The following is a 20,759-nucleotide window of genomic DNA, read 5'->3' on the forward strand; positions in this document are numbered from 1 at the left end:
ACAGCATTGCCCTGTGTCCAGTCAGTTGTTCCCAGTCGTCCATGTACCACCTCACTGCAGTTAATAGGATTGCGGACACACAACTGAGAGCAGAATTTGGCCCGTTGAGAACAGAAGCTGGCAGCAGAAGGGAAGGCATGAGTGGGAGAGAATGCATGTGTGTGTGAGAGAGAGATAAGGTGGGTGAGGGAGGGAAGATATTAGACCAACTTCTGTTGGTGAGAGAGACGCTTTGGAGGCTTGTGTGTGTGATGTCAGTTCAGCAGGTGCTAAAAGCTGCAGGGAGGTTTGGCGGTAGAGAGCTTTGGGGGCAGATGAGGGGGTTATGGGGGGCACCATGGAAAGGGGGGGTTACATTTTTACCTTTAAAATGCAGGCAGTGGCCCTTCTAAACGGGCAGCCTCGCTCTACCTGTGTTTCTCCAGTTCTCCTCCTCGCCATGCCGAAGAAGCCTCTCGGGGGCTCCATTAGGCAGCAGCAGGCGGAGACGTTTTGCAGTTACCTGTCCTAGCCTGCCCCTCACCCCGGCTGGCAGCCCGCCCTACACATCTGGACAGCGCTGATAGCCCACCCAGCCGGGCGGTGCGCGCACAGGCAGGCGGGGGGCGGGCCACGCGGGCTGGATCTCTTTGTGTGCGCGGGCGGCGCCCACTACACACAGCGCTGTCCTCAGCCCTGACCCTGCCCTTACCTAGCCCCCGCGCTAACCAGCCCGATCCAGGCTTTGTTCCCAGCGCGGGCTGAGACCCTGTCCTTAGTTAGCCCCACTCCGAGGCGCGCCCCCCATTACGGCCTCCGGATACTTTGCGCTCAGTTTGTTCCCCGCTCGCAGGAGGTGAACTGAGCTCCCACAATGCTGTCTGCTAAAAGGGAGGAGGAAGGGGGCTCCCCAGTCGGCTCCTTGCAAGCCCGCCCCTCATTCAGGGAGGGAGGAGCCGCCGAGCGTGCTGGGCTGCCGTTGACCGGACAGCAGGCGAGGTGTGCAGAGAGCCGGAAAACTACGCCCGTTTGCCCTGCACACAGCCGCTCCCCTCCCGCAGCAGCACCTGCAGCGTGTCCTCCGGAGATCGCCGGCTGGGGACGGGGCCTCTCTCCCTCGGGCCCCTGCACCGGTCTCAGCGCCCTTGGCACAAGCCTGGCCCATCTGCTGCTGCAGCCGCCTTTCCAGCCGGGCACAGGCAGGGTGAGTATGATGCACTGCCCTGCGGGCTGCTCACCTTGCGCGCGCTCCGGGGCCAGGCGGGGCTGGCGCTAATGCGGAGCAGCAATGGCTGTGCGGGCTCCACGCGGCTCTCTCCCAGCTGGTGTGCCCGCGTGCGACCCCCGCGGGGCTGCTGGCCTGCCCGCCCTGCTGCAGCAGGCATGTGGTGGCCTCCCGCTGCGGAGGCTGCTTTAATTCCCTCTCACAGGGGTGGGGATCCATTTTACACGGCAGCGTGGCGCATGATGCAATATTTATACTATGGCGAGAGGAAGTAGCGCCGACGGACTTAACCCCCCTTCTCCCTAAAAACACTCTTACAACGAGCTTCTGGGGAGCAAGATCCCTGTTCACTCCCCCGCATCCAGACAGATCTACCCTGGAACGGCTGCGTCCCTCCCTGGGAATCTTGCCTTACATGGTGCTTTTGGTTGTAATGAGTCACCATTTATCGCCCTCTCCTCATTCTTGCCGAGCTAATGCCACGCAGTGATGCTTGTCACTGTCCCACCTCGCAGTGATGCCGTCCTGGCTTGCTGGGGGAGGGAGGGGAAGAGCGCAGGGCTGAATGAAAGTATTCTAGATAGAATCATAGGAATATCAGGGTTGGAAGGGACCTCAGGAGGTCTAACCCCTTGCTCAACGCAGGGCCCATCCCCAGGTAGATTTTTACCCCCATTCCCTAAATGGCCCCTTCAAGGATTGAACTTGTAACCCTGGGTTTAGTGGGCCAATGCTCAAACCACTGAGCTATCCAGCTGCTTCTGGGAGGGAGCTAGCCCTGCCTGGCCTGGCCTGTCTTTAGCAGAGGTAATAGCGATCCCACATTTATAGGCAACTAATTTCTCTTGATTAGAATAGAGAAAAACGTCCAATGAATGTGCTCAAACCCATGTGCAAAGTCTAATGATGACTATAGTGATAGCTGTGGCTGATGCTTTTTTTTTTTTTTTTTCCATTTTGGGTAAGAGGTGAGGGGACGCTGGAGTTATAAATTTGATCAGGTTCCTTTGTGACTTTTTTCAATCAGTCACATTTTGTCGTTGTTAACCCCCAGTGCTAGCTGAGTGGTAGAGTAAAAGCTGTGAGTTACTGGAAAGGAGTGCCTGTGAGTACTTTCTAGTTGAATGCATGGAGAACTTTTTGCTTCTTTTTCTTTAGATAGCTAGTTCTCTTTAGTTGCCTAACATCATTCAAGCATGATTGCAATGCCATGTTTCTTTTCTCTATATATCAATTGCAAGGGAAGTTTGGAATTCAGCTATTTGTTGCTTTAATATTTAAAAGAACACCATCAACTTAAAAATCACACTGTCTGACATTTTTTATCTGCTGTTGTCACAAGTAACACCTGAGATTACTATAACTGAACAGGTTTCAGAGTAACAGCCGTGTTAGTCTGTATCCGCAAAAAGAAGAACAGGAGTACTTGTGGCACCTTAGAGACTAACAAATTTATTAGAGCATAAGCTTTCGTGGACTACAGCCCACTTCTTCGGATGCATATAGAAGAAGTGGGCTGTAGTCCACGAAAGCTTATGCTCTAATAAATTTGTTAGTCTCTAAGGTGCCACAAGTACTCCTGTTCTTCTTATAACTGAACAAAGATTAGTGAAAATAATCTTTTTGTGTACTTAGCCAGATGCTGACACACATAAAAAGAAGTGGATAACCTTTTGTTTGTTGGTTTGAGATCTGGGTAACTATTTTGCATACATATTCTAGTCAGCTGTGTATTTGATCAGTAATTTGAGAAAAACACTGCTGCTTTGTGCTGCTTCAGTGGGACAAAACAGACTGGCTTTTCTAGCCCCTCAAGGATTTCCTTGCTTTGGGGAATCAGGTGGCATATAGCCACGGTAGTGGCACCTAAGGCTTTGTCTACACGGGAAAATGAATGACAAAACTTTTGTCATTCAGGGGTGTGGAGAAAACAAAAAACAAAACACACTCCCCTGAACAACAAAAGTTTTGCCAACAAAAAGCACTGGTGTGAACAGCGCTTTGCAACAAAGCTACCGCTGCTCATTGGGGGTGGAAGATTTTTGTCTGTGGGAGAGCTCTTTCCTGCTGACAAACAGCAGCTACAGTGCACATCTTTTAGTGGCACGGCTGTAGTGTCTCTAAAAGGTGTGTAGTGTAGACAAAGCCTAAGTCCGTACCTTCCTTCTCCAGCATAGGGGACATGACTGGGATAAAGTCATGGGGTATGTCTGTACTACCTGCCAGATCGGAGGGTAGTGATCAATCCAGCGGGGGTCAATTTATCGCGTCTAGTCTAGACGCGATAAATCGACCCCCAAACGCTCTCCTGTCGACTGTTGTACTCCACTGGCGCGAGAGGTGCAGGCGGAGTCGATGGGGGAGCGTCAGCAGTCAGCTCACCGTGGTGAGTAAATCTAAGTATGTTGACTTCAGCTACATTATTCACGTAGCTGAAGTTGCTTAACTTAGATCGATCTTCCCCCAAGTGTAGACCAGGCCATGGAGTATATCTACACCCTGATGATTTCCACATACCAGAGTGGTCCTGTAGGAGGATCTGGGAGCTAGCCATCTTTGATTCTTCTCCTGGCTCCTCCTCCCCTCCTTCTTTTGCTCTGGGTGCAGCTTGAATGGATTATAGCAGCTGGTCCTCTGTGTCCCAAGAAAAAGATATCAAAAGATCAATTGAAAACCTAGGCGTATTAATCATCTGTCTGAAATGTATGACAAATAGGGGCTCAGATACCAGGGTAGTGAGTGTCGGATAAATATACAGATATAGATAGAACTTGATGTTAATAAAATGAAGTGTGTTTGGCAATTAAATAGAAATTCCTTCAAAGAGACCTATGTCTATAAAATAGACTTGTGTAGTAGTGTGTATAACTTCTATTTATTTCACTCTGTTATAAAACATGAGAAATTGTGAGTAATATTGCCCCTATCTTGTTAATGTTTAACATAGTAGATTGTCTCCCAAGAGCTGGGATAAAGCGGGAAATACAGGTATAATGCTCATTTTCAAATCTCATAAATATGGGATATAGGACAGGAAGTAACATTTTTGAGTCTGGGGAAGTTTTATTCCAAATGACACCTCCGCAATGTTACATTAACATTCTTACTAGGGTTGTCAAATGATTAAAAAATAATCACGCCATTAAACAATAATAGAATACCATTTATTTAAATAGCTTTGGATGTTTTCTGCATTTTCAAATATATTGATTTCATTTACAACACAGAATACAAAGTGTACAGAATGCAAATATTTGCACTGTAAAAAACAAGAAATAGTATATTTCAATTCACCTAATACAAGTACTGTAGTGCAATCTCTTCATAATAAGAGTTGAATTTACAAATGTAGAATTATGTACAAAAAAAACCTGCATTCAAAAATAAAACAATGGAAAATTTTAGAACCTACAAGTTGTACTTCAGCCAATCGCTCAGACAAACAAGTTTGGTTACAATTTGCAGGAGATAATGCTGCCCAGGTCTTGTTTACAATGTCACCGGAAAGTGAGAACAGGTGTTCGCATGGCACTGTTGTAGCCGGCATCGCAAGATATTTACGTGGGGGAGCATGCCTCCTCTCTCTGAGCATATTGTCTCCAGTGCAAGAAGCTTACACAGCTTCGACCTTCCTGGGTCTGACCTCGGAGCATTCAGCATCCCCTTCCACACCATGTGCTTTCTGCAGCGAGTCCACCCGGGTGGAGCTCCTGGAGAAGCCAGAGGGGTCCTACACCCCAACTCTGCAGTCAGACGTGACTCTCAACCATTGTAAAATGGAAGGTTTATTAGTCGACAGGAACATAGTGTAGAACAGAGCTTGTTAGCACAGAAATCAGTGACTTTCAGCCAAGTCCATCTTGGGAGTCCTGTGCCAGATGCCCTGGACTCCACCTCTTCCAGTCCCCCCACGCAGACAGCCCCCTGTTGCTCCTCCTCCTTCTCTTTGTCTCTGCTTCCTAGGCAAAAGAAGTCACCTGGTCGCATCCCCCTCCTGGGTGTCAGGTTACATAGGTGCAAACAGCTGGGCAGCCTCACCTGCCCTGAGGGCCTCAGCAAAAAATCACACACCCAATTCCCACCACTGAAGTATTGGTGCAGTACACAGGGAAACTAAGGTACACAGAGTATTGGTATAGGACAGCAAGACTCACATGTAACATAACAAGATGAATAAAACATAACTTTGCCACACTATCCTTAGAAATCTCACACTGGTACCTTCTTTGCGTTCTGTCAAATCTGCTGTGAAAGTGTTCTTAAAATGAACATGTGCTGGGTCATCATCCGAGACTGCTATAACATGAAATATATGGCAGAATGCAGGTAAAACAGAGCAGGAGACATACAATTGTCCCCATGGAGTTCAGTCACAAATTTAATTAATACATTATTTTTTAAATAGCATCATTAGCATGGAAGCATGTCCTCTGGAATGGTGGCCGAAGCATGAAGGGGCATATGAATGTTTAGCATATCTGGCACATAAATACCTTGCAACGCTCGCTACAAAAGTGCCATGTGAACGCCTGTTCTCACTTTCAGTTGACATTGTAAATAAGAAGCTGTTTTTGAGTGCAGTTATGTAACAAAAAAATCTACATTTGCAAGTTACACTTTCACGATAAAGAGATTGTATTACAGTACTTGTATGAGGTGAATTGAAAAATACTATTTCTTTTGTTTATAATTTTTACAGTGCAAATATTTGTAATATAATAATAATGTAAAGTGAGCACTGTACACTGTGTATTCTGTGTTGTAATAGAAATCAATATATTTGAAAATGTAGAAAAACATCCAAAATATTTAATAAATGTCAGTTGGTATTCTATTGTTTAACAGTGCGATTAATCACGATTAATTTTTTTAATCAAAGTTAATTTTTTTGAGTTTATCGCGTGAGTTAATTGTGATTAATTGACACCCCCTAATTCTTACCTAGGATTCCTTAGTTTGCTTGCCTCCACTCTAGTACAGTGAGAGGTCCCAGAGTTTCAGAAATGTCACTTCTTGTCCTATTCTCAGCTTTCTGAGACCCGACAATGAATTTTGCACCTGTGTTTTCCTCTTTAATTTCAGCTGTTGAGCAGACAAGATCTACTGTGTGACTCCCTCAGCAACCAGATAGGTTCAATATTAAGAATGAGTTGAGTTTTTCACTTAAATATATATATTTTTAAAATATATGTGATTAAACCTACACAGCAAATCAGACTTTTTAATGTTAATCTCTACAAACTCAGTTCTAAGTTTCTTGGATTTTGAGAGTTGTGCCTGTTTACCCCAGAGATGAATTTGATCTGTTCTATCTAGAACAAACCCAATGTAATTAATGATACTACTGTAATGGTAAGCCTTAAACCTACCAGAAAAGTATGAAATTCAGTCATAGCTGAAGCTGTTGGTAGAATGCTAGGGTCTATCATGCATATTGCTTACCACTGTGAATAGTCCCATTGACTATACCAGGGGTAGGCAACCTATGGCATGTGTGCCAAAGGCGGCACGCGAGCTGATTTTCAGTGGCACTCACACTGCCCAGGTCCTGGCCACCGGTCCAGGGGGCTCTGCATTTTAATTTAATTCTAAATGAAGCTTCTTAAACATTTTAAAAACCTTATTTACTTTACATACAACAATAGTTTAGTTATATCTTATAGACTTATAGAAAGAGACCTTCTAAAAACGTTAAAATGTATGACTGGCACGCAAAACCTTAAATTAGAGTGAATAAATGAAGACTCGGCACCCCACTTCTGAAAGGTTGCCGACCCCTGCACTATACTCAGTTGTCAGTATTGCATCTAGCAGTAAGTGTTCAGTGAGATTAATACTAGAGCTGGTTGGAAAAATTCCAATGAAACCTTTTTTCCAGTGAATTTGCTAATTCATTGAAATTTAAACGTTTTGTGGAAATGGTTTGATTTCAGTGAACCAGAACCCTGCCTCCCAGACAGATTTCAATCAAAAACCTGCCTAATTTCTAGTCATCTCGTCCACAAAGCTTCTCAGCACCCATTGAGCTAGGAGCTGTGGAACTTGGGAGCCAGGACTTCCTGCTCCCAGCTCCTTCAGCCCATCTTGTGGGCTACTTTGTACCCAGAGCTTTCTTGGGTCCCTGGTAGCCTGGCAGGCTGGCTGCACTGGAGCTATGGAAGCCATGTCCGCCTCAGATTGACATCACCATGATTCTTTTCAGTTTCATGGCTGCTGTTCCCTGATGGGCAGCTATGAAACAGACAAGATTCATATCAGTTTCAGTCAGCAACAGCCCTGTCTTCCAGGATCCCAACTCTCTGCAGTTAGCATGGTGAGTGATCAGGGATCCCCGGGAGCAAATTTAATTTTGGAATCACTGTGTTTCAGTGTTTCTGAAATGAAATATTGCAGAATTTCAGTTCTGTGAAAAAATTCCAGTTTTGGTTTTTCATCCTGAGTCAGTTTCTGGAAACTTGAAAATTTTCATGGAACTAAAATTTGGTTTGCTGACCAGCTCTGATTAACACTAGTGTCTTCAGGAATTGGTCATAGACTATTGATCCAGATTAAAACTTTTCATTGACTTCTGCATTGTGAAGGATTGCTCAGTGAATTATTGCCACTTATCTAACATGTTCTTGAATATCTGCACTGCTGGTGCCTTGACTGCTTCATGGTAACCCATTCTGATGCTACTACTCTTACTGTTAAAAAGTAAGACTATATCTTACTATAAAAAAACTATATCTAACCCCTTTTTTTTTTTTTTTTTTTTGGCCTTATCCTCTTCGTTCTGCCTTTTTCGGAGTTGGGAAATAAGTCTTTCATCACTTCTCCTGTTCTCATGATTGCAAACTGTGTTCTTCTCTTCCTCTTTCTAGGGTCTAGTGTCTAGACCCTAGAAAAAAAAAGAAGAGGCTATACAGAGTTAGAATTTCACTCTTGCCTAAAGTCATTCTCCAGTCCTTGTGATTTATTTTCCTCTTTCTATTTGCTCTGAGTTGTCCATATACTTTCTAAACTGTAGGGACTAGAATTTTATTTGAATCCCTCGTTACTTGTTAGCCACTTTCAGGGCTTACAATTAATTATTGCCTTCTATTTTTACCTAGTTGATATTTATCCAATTATTTAAACAAGTTTACTATGTGGTAGTCTAGCAAGGTACAAACAGCATACAAATAGAGCACAGCCCTGTTTATTCAACTACTAATTAACCAAAATTACATTTTATCCAAATTGTGGTTATAGTCCCCAGCACAGATCACTTATTCATTCCTTGAACGCTTTTCATCCATATGATTTTGATGTCCCCCAAACAAATAGGCTTACACTGTATGCTGTGGGCCAGGTTGTGCCCAGCCTTGTAGAGACTTGTCGCGATATGTTACAAAATGTTTTATTGTGGTTGTGAAGCAGTGAATTAGCAGACATGATGCTAACCATGCCTTTGGCAGTGCAAGGGCTGTGCAAAGCTAGTCTTCACAGCAGTGCTAGCTTCCCCAAAGGGGCAGGGAGTGGCAAGCTGAGGGTGAGGCAGTGATCCCATCCTCTTCCTCCTCATTGGCAGAAGAGCTGGCTCCATATATTGGGCATGTATGCTGCAACCTCTTAAAGGAGATACCAGCAGCACCCTGCACTCAAGTAGGTATTGTGCCTGTATTCTGCTCAGAGGGCTGAATTTCCGCACTGCCACCTATCAAGGGCAATGTTTTAATTTCTCAATTTCTCTCTGTATCTACTAAATCAGTGAGCATCTCCAAGGAGGCCATTATATTAGTTTGTTATTGCTTTCTTTTTTTTTTTTTAAATGAATCTTATTTTTTGGCTATTGGCTATGAACATGCCTCCTTTGTTATCTTTGTGTCACATATATATTAGGGCCAGGCATACACTATAAACATTGCTTGCATGGGTCTGTCGATGAGTGGTATGACGAGGTGTGATCCCTGACCAATATAGCTGTGCTACCAAAAGCATCTAGTGTAGATGCAGTTATACTGGCAAAACTGCACTTTTAGAGATATAGCTTATTTGACTTGGGGTGGGGCAGGAACGAGCTATACTGGCAAAAGCACAGTTTTACCAGTATATCTGTGTCTACACTAGGAGTGCTATACTGGTGTAGCTATATTAGGAAAGCGCTCCTGGTGTAGACCTGGCCTAGGTAACATCACTCTTTGCTTGGAGATCTTGTAGCTAGTGGGCACAGCAAATTCAGTTCAGCCTCTTACCAGTGATTTATTTTAATTTACTTTATTTTTAATAGTAATGGAAAATGAAAGTGCAAAATCACCCCTCAAATTTAGAATCCTAAATTCTCACCTAGCTGATGTCTGGCTAAGGGGACACTTTTTGATCCCAAGGGCCTAATTCATCACTGTCTTACTTCGGTTTGATATAACTCCTCCAATTTCAGTGAATTTAACCTGGTGTTAAGAGTGGAGAAATGTAGCAGTGAATCAGGCTTGATATGCTCCTATAAATGGCTAAAGCAGTGATTGAATAACTGAGAGAAAGAATTAGAAGCAAGAGAATCAACTGTGAATTTGAAAATTGGGTTCATGAACTTGTCAGTTGTAGGACTGGATTTATATTATGGAAGTGAGTTTTATTTTACTTGTTAAGGGGTTCCAATTAGCAATGTTAATAGTATGCATCTTTAAAAATTATTTTAAGTACATGGGATTTGATGGCTTTAGTAACAGAATATAGAGTCTTCCATCTCTGCATTGCTTATTAAAATCTAACCCAGGTTCCCTACTACTTGATGGCTATTTGATGGCATATGTAAAAGGGATTGAGACTGTGGACTGAGACTTCAGGAGGGAGTTTCAAAGCCTTGTGTAGGAAACTAACCTGCTCCCATGAGTTTCTCCCTTGAGGGTGATACTTTAATAGTTCTTGAGGAATGTCCCTGTTGCGAGAGGTCATTCTTGTTGGGAGAAATGTGGTCTGTGGGATAGATTGGGCCTTGAAGATTAAGCCTGAGACTTTGAAATTGATCTGTCTGTGGGTAGCCATTGTAGTGAGTGGATCCTCAGAGTGATGTGCTCTCAGTGGCTTTATGGCTTAGATAATTTTCTAGAAAATCTATTTAAGATGGTGGTTGCTAGAGGTTTTCATAGCTCTCTCTGAGCCCTGGTATCGAAGGAACCTGGCTCTGCAGGCAGAGTAATACACCTGTGCCCCGATATAACGCGGCCCGATAGAACATGAATTCAGATATAATGTGATAAAGCAGCGCTCCGGGGCGGGGGGGAGGAAGGGGACTGTGCACTCCGGCGGATCAAAGCAAGTTTGATATAGCGCGGTTTCACCTATAACACAGTAAGATTTTTTGGCTCCCGAGGACAGCGTTCTATCGGGGTAGAGGCGTACAAAAAAGATTCCTAATAAGTCTTCTAGAAACTCTCTTAAAAACTCCTGAAATAGTTTTTCTTTAACATATGTATATATACAGACTGCACAATGCTGTGGTGTGGAAAAATCTTTACTGTTCTAGTAGAACCACTAACTGATGATAGTATCCTTTTATCCCTGCCTTTTCTTCCAAGGAAATAACAGAATACAGCAAAGGATTTCATTTTCATCCCATGGTCCAAACTTTTGGTGATAACAGTAATTAACATTTTTTCCAATAATTTATCTTGCTTTAAAATCTCCAGTGTTATTTTAAACCTCTCCTTCCTCCCCCCCCCCCGCCTCCCGCCCAAGCCCTGGGATGAAAGTATAATATTACCACCTGCTGTCATTTAAAGGCTCTAATAGTAATAGCATTTATTGTAAATCAAAGTCTGACAAACAGTGCCTTCAGTATCTGATTCTAAATAATTGCTCTGTAGGGATGAGAAGGGATGTCCAATGTGGTGGTTCTAGGAGTAAGGTATGTTGAAATATATGACTCAACAATATATCCAGATATTGGCTGAAATCTGCTGTTTTAAAATATGATAGAGTTACCATATTTGAACATTCAAAAAAGAGGACACTCCACGGGGAGTGTTGGCCCCGCCCACCGTCCATCCCCACTCCTCCCACGCTCTATCCCCACTCTGCCCCAGGTCCCGCCCCCTCCCCACTTGGCCCCGCCACTGCACCCCTCCTCACCCCCGGTCCGCTGCTGGCTTGCTGCATGCCTCCTCAGTCCCCCACCAACCTCTCGCCTCCTCCCACCTGCCACTCACCTCCTCACTTCCCTGCCAGAAACCCCCATGCCCACCCCGAGAACTCCCACCTGCTGCTGGCTCACCGCTTCTTGTCTCCTCACCCCCACCCGCCGGTGGCTCCCTCATCGCTTGCCTCTTCAACCCCTGCTGCCCACCACTGGCCTTTTCACTCCCCCCCCACACACCCCCTGCCTGACACTGGCTCGCTGCCCAAACAAAAGACAGTTTATTTAAGAATGAGGATTTAACTAGAAACAAGAGTGATGGAAAAAAATGATTACAATATAAAACAAAATCATAAAACGCAAACCTGGGCCTACACTTTCTTGTCTCAAAGTAGGTTCCTCCTCTCCCCACAAAGTTCAGTCTGTTTGCAGAATTGGCTGGTTTGCCAAACACCAGGATCCAAACATTCATGAAAGCAACCCTGTTTCACAAGGGGTTTCCTCAGTGAAAGGATACAGAGTGCTATTCCCTCCTCTGTGTTTTACTGAAAACAGCCTTTGTTTCTATTTCCACACAGGGCGAACTCCAGTCCTGTTGTAATGTTTCTTTTTACCTTTAAGGCGTTTCAATTGTTTGCCATTGAATGGGACACCATCAGAGGCAAAGTCTTACTATTGTGCAAAGCTAAACAATTGAGCCTTGCATTGCATCACCACAGGTTAGGCAGGGTGATAAATCCCCCTTGCCCCAAAGGGCCATTATCCCCTGGTGACTAATTTCTACCCCAAGTCTATAAAGCAGACTTTTAAGGTAAATACTTTATTCCTTCAATATTACCCATGCACATATCTCACAAAGATTCTCACTCTTGACAAGTTACCAGCCTTGTGTAGATCCCTTCCATGTTCCTCTTTGTGGGTAAGTGCCCCATAAGACACGTGTGGGGTGCAGTGAGTTTGTCAGACCTGCGGTGACAGCTGTTTGTGAAGATCAGGGGGCCCTTTGCCAAGGGGTGCTGGTGTCACACTGAGATTGGGGTGGCTGACAGTATGGGGCAGGGCGCTGAGGCTGGTGAGGAAGGTAACACTCACTGGGTCAGGGGGCAGGCGGTGCCGGGATGGGGTAGAGGCAGGTACCTGTCAGTCTCCAGCGCTCAGGCCGTGCCAGGGCCAGCAGCCTCTTCACCTTGGAGTCTCCCCCGCTTGCCCGGGGGCCGCTCCGCCTCTTGGGCTCCCCAGCCGCTGCCACCACAGCCGCCCGGGAGGACACAGTGCAGGGGCGCCGCTGCGGAGGAGGCGCAAGGGGCCGGGTTTGGCTGAGGCCCTGCACCTGCAGGCCGAGAGCAGCAGGAACCGGGCGCTGCTTGGGGGGAGCTGGGCGGCCCGAGCCCAGGGCGGTGGCAGCCTCCACAGCAGCAGGGGCAGGCGGGGAGCGTAGCCCGCCATGGGGCAGGAGAGGCCACGCTGCTGCTACTGTTTCCTGGCCCTGCCGGAAGGCACCTACAGCCACTACCCCCCGCCACCCATGGAGCCAGCGTGCAGGGCCTGGGGCCCAGCCCCGCCTGCTGATAAGGGCCCAGCTGCGGCTTCCTGCTCATCGCCGCAACACCAGGCCAGCAGCAAACCCAGCCCCCAGCCAGCGCCCCCTGCTGCCCCTGCTCGGCTTACCCCGGCGTCCTCCGCTCCCCCAGCTCAGCCCCCCATCACTTTCATGGTAGGGTTACCATAGGTCCCTATTTTCCCAGACATTTTTACATATTTAAAAATTCCTCCCAGATGGCAATTTAACAACTAAAAAGCCAGACATGTCCGGGAAAATACGGACCTATGGTAACCCTAAAAATATGATGACAAAGGTGCAACAAAATTAAATGGTGTTTTCTTTGCAAAATGTGGGCATTGATGACAATGCAAAAAAGAACACTACTTTGTCTTAAAACATCATTTGACAAATTTTTCTCAAGGAAAATGTGTACTTGCTTCATAAAACATCATTTGGTTGATGAGGATGGTATCTTTTTATGGATATAAATATAGTCACCTCTGATAATATTGTGTACTAAGTGATTTCACTTATTTCTATCAGTTCCACATCAGTAATGTGAGGTTTCAGAGTAGCAGCCGTGTTAGTCTGTATCCGCAAAAAGAACAGGAGTACTTGTGGCACCTTAGAGACTAGCAGGTTTATTGGAGCATGGGCTTTCGTGGACTACAGTCCACTTCTTCGGATGCATCCGAGGAATTGGGCTGTAGTCCACGGGGGCTTGTGCTCTAATGGATTTGTTGGTCTCTAGGGTGCCACAAGTACTCCTGTTCTTTTATCAGTAATGTGAGAGGCCCAATGATAATATTGTCAAAGCATATTCTCAAAACTAAGTACAGTTGAATGAGTGACTTTTAAGGGATAGGAAGCAGGCTTTTGTCCAGACCTGACTTCCACAGAAATAACTGTTGATGTAGGCAGATGTGAATGTAGATTGCTACAGAAGCAAAAAAGACAGTAATGTTTTATTATAGCAAAGCAGGCAACATGTAGTCTGCCAGGATTGTAAAAGGAAAATCAGTTAAATTTTTTCAGAGTCCATCTCTTTTATAACTGGACTTGTGTTTTAGAATGAGTCAAAATTAACTTCCATGGTGGAGACATGATTAGAATGAGCCAGAATTAACTCCCATGGTGGAGACATGATGAGACTGTAAGAACTAGATTCCCACAGGGCAAATTAGAAAGCAAAATGGGAATGCAAACAGAATTAAGTTTCATGGTGTTGTATAATGACTCTCATAATAGAAATGTAGGGCAAGAAGGGACCTCAAGAGGTCATCTAACCCATCCCTCAACACTGAGGAAGAATCCTAGGGCACTTTACAAACTGTGGTCCAAGTTAAGGCTCCGGTACAGGAAAAGAAGGTCACCTCAAAAGGATCAGTGTTTAGAGGTAGTATACCTGCATTATTAAGCATACTATTGAAGGCCCCTATTATACCGTTTGGAAGGGCTCCAACTCAGTGGGCTCTCTGCTTGCTTCTCTACAGTGCATAGCATGGCTAGGGGCCCACTCTGCCAGGACATGCCCCCTCCAGGCCATTCTGCCCTGCCAATAATGCTAGCTGTCCGCACTCTGCACGTGGGGCATGCAAGCAACCAAATTATGGCTGCCTTCTACACTGGAGCAGTGAGAGAGGAAGGAGTTCTGTGCACCCTTTTGGCCCACTCCAACACACTTACATTAGAGCAGCCATAGTTTGGCTTTATTAGAGTGGAATGGTAGCACCATTGTAGTTAAGACTGAGTCTACCTTACTATTAAACAACTGATTTTTAAGTGCTCTAACATCCACATGCTTACTTGGATTGACTTGGAAATTATTAGAGGGGTAGCCGTGTTAGTCTGAATCTGTAAAAAGCAACAGAGGGTCCTGTGGCACCTTTGAGACTAACAGAAGTACTGGGAGCATAAGCTTTCGTGGGTAAGAACCTCACTTCTTCAGATGCAAGTAATGGAAATCTCCAGAGGCAGGTATATATCAGTGTGGAGATAACGAGGTTAGTTCAGTCAGGGAGGGTGAGGTGCTCTGCTAGCAGTTGAGGTGTGAACACCAAGGGAGGAGAAACTGTTTCTGTAGTTGGATAGCCATTCACAGTCTTAGTTTAAGAAACTGTAGTATATTTTGGGTGCTTTTCTCTCTCCTTCTTCAAAACAGAACCATAGGCAGCATGCCACCTTAGTATTTACCTAATTCCTCAGAGATGCTTCAGTAAGTTTTTCTCAGACTCACACCTTCCAGGCCTGGGCACAATTCTTTCCCCTGGTACAGCTCTTGTTCCAGCTCAGGTGATAGCTAGGGGATTCTTCATGATGGCTCCTCTCCCCCTCTGTTCTCTTCCACCCCTTTATGGAAATTATTGTGACAGATGGAAAGCTGGGAAAGGGCAAGTGGTCCAAATTTGAGATTGTTCAAGCGAGGGGTTCCTGAGATATAGCCCCCATAACAAATCATGTTGTATCAAAATTTTATAGTTCTTGTACTTTTTTTTGCACACACCTGGAACTCAAACTGTGGCTCTGAGCCTCCTCGAGCTGATACCACCCTCTTGGTAATTATCTTGGCTAATGTCTGACATCCACTGCCCCTTGCAGGAAATGATATTTAAAAAGCTATTCAAAGCTTATGAAAACAGGAAAATATGAGATGTATTAATACAGATTAAAGAATGAGACAGAGGGAGTGCTAAATATGCAATAGGGATAGAAACCAGTGAACACCCCTTCTCCAGTTCTGTCTCCTGTCAAACTGGTTGGAGGGGAGGGGGAAGGAGAGGAGGGAATGATTATTGACCAATCTCATCCAAGCCTGGGAGTTTGACTATTCAGTGGTTTTCTCTCTTTATCACATGCTCACACTCAGAACCAATGTAACTCTGTATTTTTTCAGAGGTTCTAGTATCGGTGCAATTGATGATCTGGAAGGGTACGAGGCAGCGATGGGCAACCTCCACTCTGGATTAATGAAGTTTTGGGGCTGATACACACATACAGCATCACTGAAATACAGCCAGCCTTGGGGTGGAAGTCTGAAGCCGTAAAGCAGGGAAGGGGAGGGAGGATTTTTAGCCAATGACACTGGAATAAAGCCTTGTTGGAAGAGAAAGTGCCATGGGATGTTCAGTGACTATCCAGAGCAGCCAGGATCTCAGTATTTAGGGTTTCATAGAAGAAACTGCCCCGCACATAACCCTTTCACAAACTGCATCAAATTAATCTACGGCCTCAGAATGGGGGGCGGAGCTAATCCTGGTGAGATTTGAATCTGCATTACACAGGACCTATTTATTACACACACATGCTTAGCCTGCTGAGTCATCCTCTCTGCTTCTGGAATTCTGGAATTCTCTCTGGAATTTCCCCCAAACTTCTGTAGTTTGAGCTACATCACACCAGGGATAAAATCATTTCAGTGCTCCACAGTGTGGCTTTCATTTGGGCTTTGCTTACTGATCACACGCTATTTAATAATAAAGAACTGCAGAGGAAAAGAAAACTCAATGGACCAATTATCTCATAGTCTCCTTACCCCCTCAGGGTTTCCTGATTACTATACAAGTAGAGGTCTTATGTAGAAAATTTCTCACAGAGGGACTTTAATGAGCTTTCTAAATAAAATAGTACATTAACTCCTATTAAATCAGAGCAGAACATAACAAATAAATAAGATCTGTACTTGGTTTAAAAACACAGTGATTCAGCTGCCTGAATGCCAGTGAAGATAACGGAGCAGTGCATAAAAATCAAATGTCCTGTCACCCAAAGGGGAAGGGCCTGAGACACAATTTCCCTGTGCTTTGTGGAGTCAATTACATCTGTGCAAAGTGAGAGCAAAATGCTACTGAATCCTGGGGGGGGGGGGGGGGGGGGGGTGACAACGAAGACAAAGGTGGTTTTGCACTGCACCCTATGCTGGAGGTGCTGGGGGCTGGTTCAGCACTTGGTACAGGATAGAGAAGCCTCAGGTTATAGAAACTGGGTATAGCTGGGGCGTAGGAAGGTTCTGGCCATGCTAGGAACATCTTTGGCATGCTTCTGCACCTTGGGCTTTTGTGTCACCACCCAGAGGCAGCTACACTGACTCTTCATCTGTTAGGGATGGTCCCCATGTGAGGAGAATTCTATAAGAGGCACTTACAGGCGGGGTTGGCCACCGATAAATCTGGCCCTTGGCACGCAGACACGGGGAAAGATGTGAAGCCTCAATCTAAAAATCCATGACACAGGAAAATCTAAAGCACTTTGTTTTTTAAGTATCAGTAACATGTTAAACCTAACGAGAACTCACTGACTGGATTGAAACACATCAGTGGTGCAGTGTGATTATTTAGACCAGAGGTCGGCAGCCTTTAGAAGTGGTGTGCCAAGTCTTCATTTATTCACTCTAATTTAAGATTTTGCGTGCCAGTCATACATTTTAAAGTTTTTGGAAGGTCTCTTTCTATAAGTCTATAATATATAATTAAACTATTGTTGTATGTAAAGTAAATAAGATTTTTAAAATGTTTAAGAAGCTTTATTTAAAACTAAATTAAAATGCAGAGCCCCCCGTACTGGTGGCCAGGACCTGGGCAGTGTGAGTGCCACTGAAAATCAGCTCGTGTGCCGCCTTTGGCATTCATGCCATAGGTTGCCTACCCCTGATTTAGACTCAAAGACTTCAAGGCCAGAAGGGACCATCATGAACATCTGATCTCCTGCACGTTGCAGGCCATAGAACCTCACCCATCCACTCCTGTAATAGACCCCTAACCTCTGGCTGAGTTACTGAAATTTTCAAATCATGATTTAAAGACTTCAAGTTACAGAGAATCCAACATTACACTGGTTTAAACCTGCAGGTGACCCGTGCCCCATGCTGCAGAGGAATGCAAACCCCACCCAGGGTTTCTGCCAATCTGACCCGGTGGGAAATTCCTTCCCAACCTCAAATATGATGATCAGTTAGACAAGGGGTGGCCAACCTGCGCCTGAGAAGGAGCCAGAATTTACCTATGTACATTGCCAAAGAGCCATAATAATACATCAGCAGCCCCCACATTAGCTCCCCCCCCCCCCCCGCCTGCCAGCAGCCCTGCTGAGCAGCACCTCCCCCTCTTTTCCCATGCCTCCTGCAGCATGCAGGAGGCTCTGGGGGGAGGGGTAGAAGCGAGGACATGGCAGGCTCAGGGAAGGGGGCAGGAAGGAGTGGGGGCTTTGGGGGAAGGGGTGAAGTAGGGGCAGGGCCTCTGGCAGAGTCAGGGGTGAGCAGTGAGCACCTTCCCCCCCACACACACACACTTCCCCCGAGCACATTGGAAAGTTGGCTCCTGTAGCTCCAGCCCTGGAGTTGGTGCCTATGCAAGGAGCCGCATATTAACTTCTGAAGAGCCGCATGTGGCTCTGGAGCCACAGGTTGGCCACCCCTGAGTTAGACCCTAAGCATATGGGCAAGACCCACCAGCCAGACACTTGGGAAAGAATTCTCTATAGTAACTCAGAGCCCTCCCCATCCAGTGTTCCATTGCCAGCCAGTGGAGATATTTGTTGCTAGCAGTTGCAGATGGGCCACATGTCATTTTAGGCAGTCTCCTCATACCATGCCTTCCATTTATCAATCTCAGCCTTGAAGCCAGTTCAGTTTTTTGTCCCCTCTGCTCCTCTTGGAAGGCTGTTCCAGATCTTCACTTCTCTGATGGTTAGAAACCTTCATCTAATTTCGAGCCTAAACTTGTTGTTGGCCAGTTTATATCCATTCGTTCTTGTGTCCACATTGGCACTTAACTTAAATAACTCTCTCCCTCCCCAGTATTTATCCCTCTGATGTATTTATAGAAAGCAATCATATCTCCCCTCAGCCCTTTTTTGGTTAGGCTAAACAAGCCAAGCTTTTTGAGTCTCCTCTGATAAGGTAAGTTTTCAGTTCCTCGATCCTTCTAGTAGCCCGTCTCTGCACCTGTTCCAGTTTGAATTAATCTTTCTTAAACATGGGAGACCAGAATTGCACACAGTATTCCAGATGAGCTGGAACTGGGATGCAGCTTTTGTTGTGTGCTGTGATGTGGTAGAGATGATTGGAAAGGCTGTGTGTGCCGTGTACCTGAATCTTGTAGAGAGATTACAAGAAAATGACAGATAAACTACATGGGGACTAGGTGGACGGAATCCATTCCCAGTTTGTGGCAAGGAATAAGCTCACAACCCCTCTGTAGTTGCTATCCCAGTGCATAGGCTTTAACTACCTTGACACCCCTCCTTGGTGGTGATTTGTGGGCCTGGATCTGCATAATTTCAGACACACTAACCACGATCCTGCCTTTCCTTTAATCCCCTTCTATGCTGGTCAACGTGGAGTCCAGCTCCACTTCCATAGGGTGTGCCGGGTCCTGGTGCACTCATGCTTTGCCATCACCTGTTCTTCTGTTGGGTGGAACAGCAGCAGTTCAGCTGCGCTGTCCACCATCCCTGTGTTGCTGGGTGAACTTCACAGCAGCAGAAGGTTCATGTGGTTGAGATGTAGCCATGCAGAATGGACTTTTATCTTGAATGGTCCCTGGCAAGGCCACCCTATTACACCCCGGCATCATGGCAGGAGTTTTCAGGCGACGGGATTTGCAGAATGATGATTGCTTCTTCCATTTCTCTAAGCTCAATATGGCTAACCATGTCAATGGGCCTGACACGTGTAGTTAGGTGACTAGCTGGATCATGGTTTATGTGGGACTTAAATGGCCTTATGAATTTCATTCTATGTGAAAGTGAATGCAGTGTGCTCTTATTACAGAAGCAAGCACTTTATATACAGAAACGTCTCTGAAAAATAAGTCCTAAATAAACTCCTACTGATCTTTATGTAAAACTAAAATAGCACAACAGTCTCTCAACCCACCCTGTAGTGCCCCTCCTTATATACCACATAATAAGTGCCTTTTAGAAATAGCTAAGACAGCTATTGATCACTCTTCAGGGAGGTTACCATGTCTGGCCTGCCCCTTAGGTTGGCATAACAGGAGTATTTGTATTCTGCCTTCTTTCATGAGGCTTTTATAAGCTCCTTATATAGCATCCTCTGGGTTTTTTTGCCTGCTGGTATTATACCCTCCTTTTCTAGAGGCTTATTAACCAGTCTAAATTCTTCCCACACAAATTTTTTCCTGAGCTGGAGCACAGACCCTCTCTTCTACAGTTCCAACAAAACTGTCAGGTAAGCTTGTAGAAGATGCCTTTGGAGCTTGCGTGCCTGGTTTCTATGACAACACTGCAATAGTAGCTCACACTTCTCCCTTGCATTTGGCTAAAGTTCCAGGTTTAATCACCATCTCCCAGGAATCTTCTTGTTACAGAGGGTGCTAGTTATGACCCTATTATTAACGTTGCCTCTTCCTCTCCATTATAATCACCCGATTTCAACTGATTATAATTTTGCTAAGCTTCAGCTACTGAGGCTGAAATTTTCTATGCTTGGTCTCTGCCTTAGGTTGAATTTTGGGGGAGTTTCAGCAGAAAGAGGGCTTTTTTTTTTTCTTTTTCTTTTTCAAGGAGCAGGCTGGTTTAAAATATATGTTGACTAATTTTTGTGTCCATTTTTTTAAAGAGCTCTCGCACCTCCAGAGGTTGGAGCAAGAACTTGAAATCTGGCAGGGATGCAGTCCTGGGATCAGAATATTCCCTTGTGCTGCCCCCATGAAAATCTTTCTAGATATGGCCAAGTTATAAACCACAGGAAATCACCATTTTCACATGTGCAGTAGAATATGTTAGAGGCTTGCTTCTAAAATCTCGGAATATGTTCACTGAGTGTTTCCCCAGCCCCACTGAGCCTTCTGAAGCAACCACATGGACTAGAACTTTGGGGTAGGACACAGACAAAATTGATTCTCTTCTTTCTCCTAGACTGTAGCCTCATTCGTTACAAAGTCCGAATTGATTCACTG

The 20,759-nt window shown here is 45.3% G+C and overlaps 1 protein-coding gene across 1 annotated transcript in view; it reads left to right on the top strand.

The window, feature by feature from the left end:
• The first annotated feature begins 1,018 nt into the window (after positions 1 to 1,018).
• The window catches only part of SLC7A1 (solute carrier family 7 member 1), a 74,076-nt gene continuing 54,335 nt past the window's right edge, over positions 1,019 to 20,759 (top strand). Inside the window, exon 1 of the mRNA XM_034758686.1 lies at positions 1,019 to 1,183. The gene's annotated coding sequence lies outside the window, so the exon portion shown is untranslated. The remainder of the gene's footprint in view (positions 1,184 to 20,759) is intronic.

This window comes from Trachemys scripta, chromosome 1 (genome assembly GCF_013100865.1).
Source record: "Trachemys scripta elegans isolate TJP31775 chromosome 1, CAS_Tse_1.0, whole genome shotgun sequence".
NCBI lineage: Eukaryota > Metazoa > Chordata > Testudines > Emydidae > Trachemys > Trachemys scripta.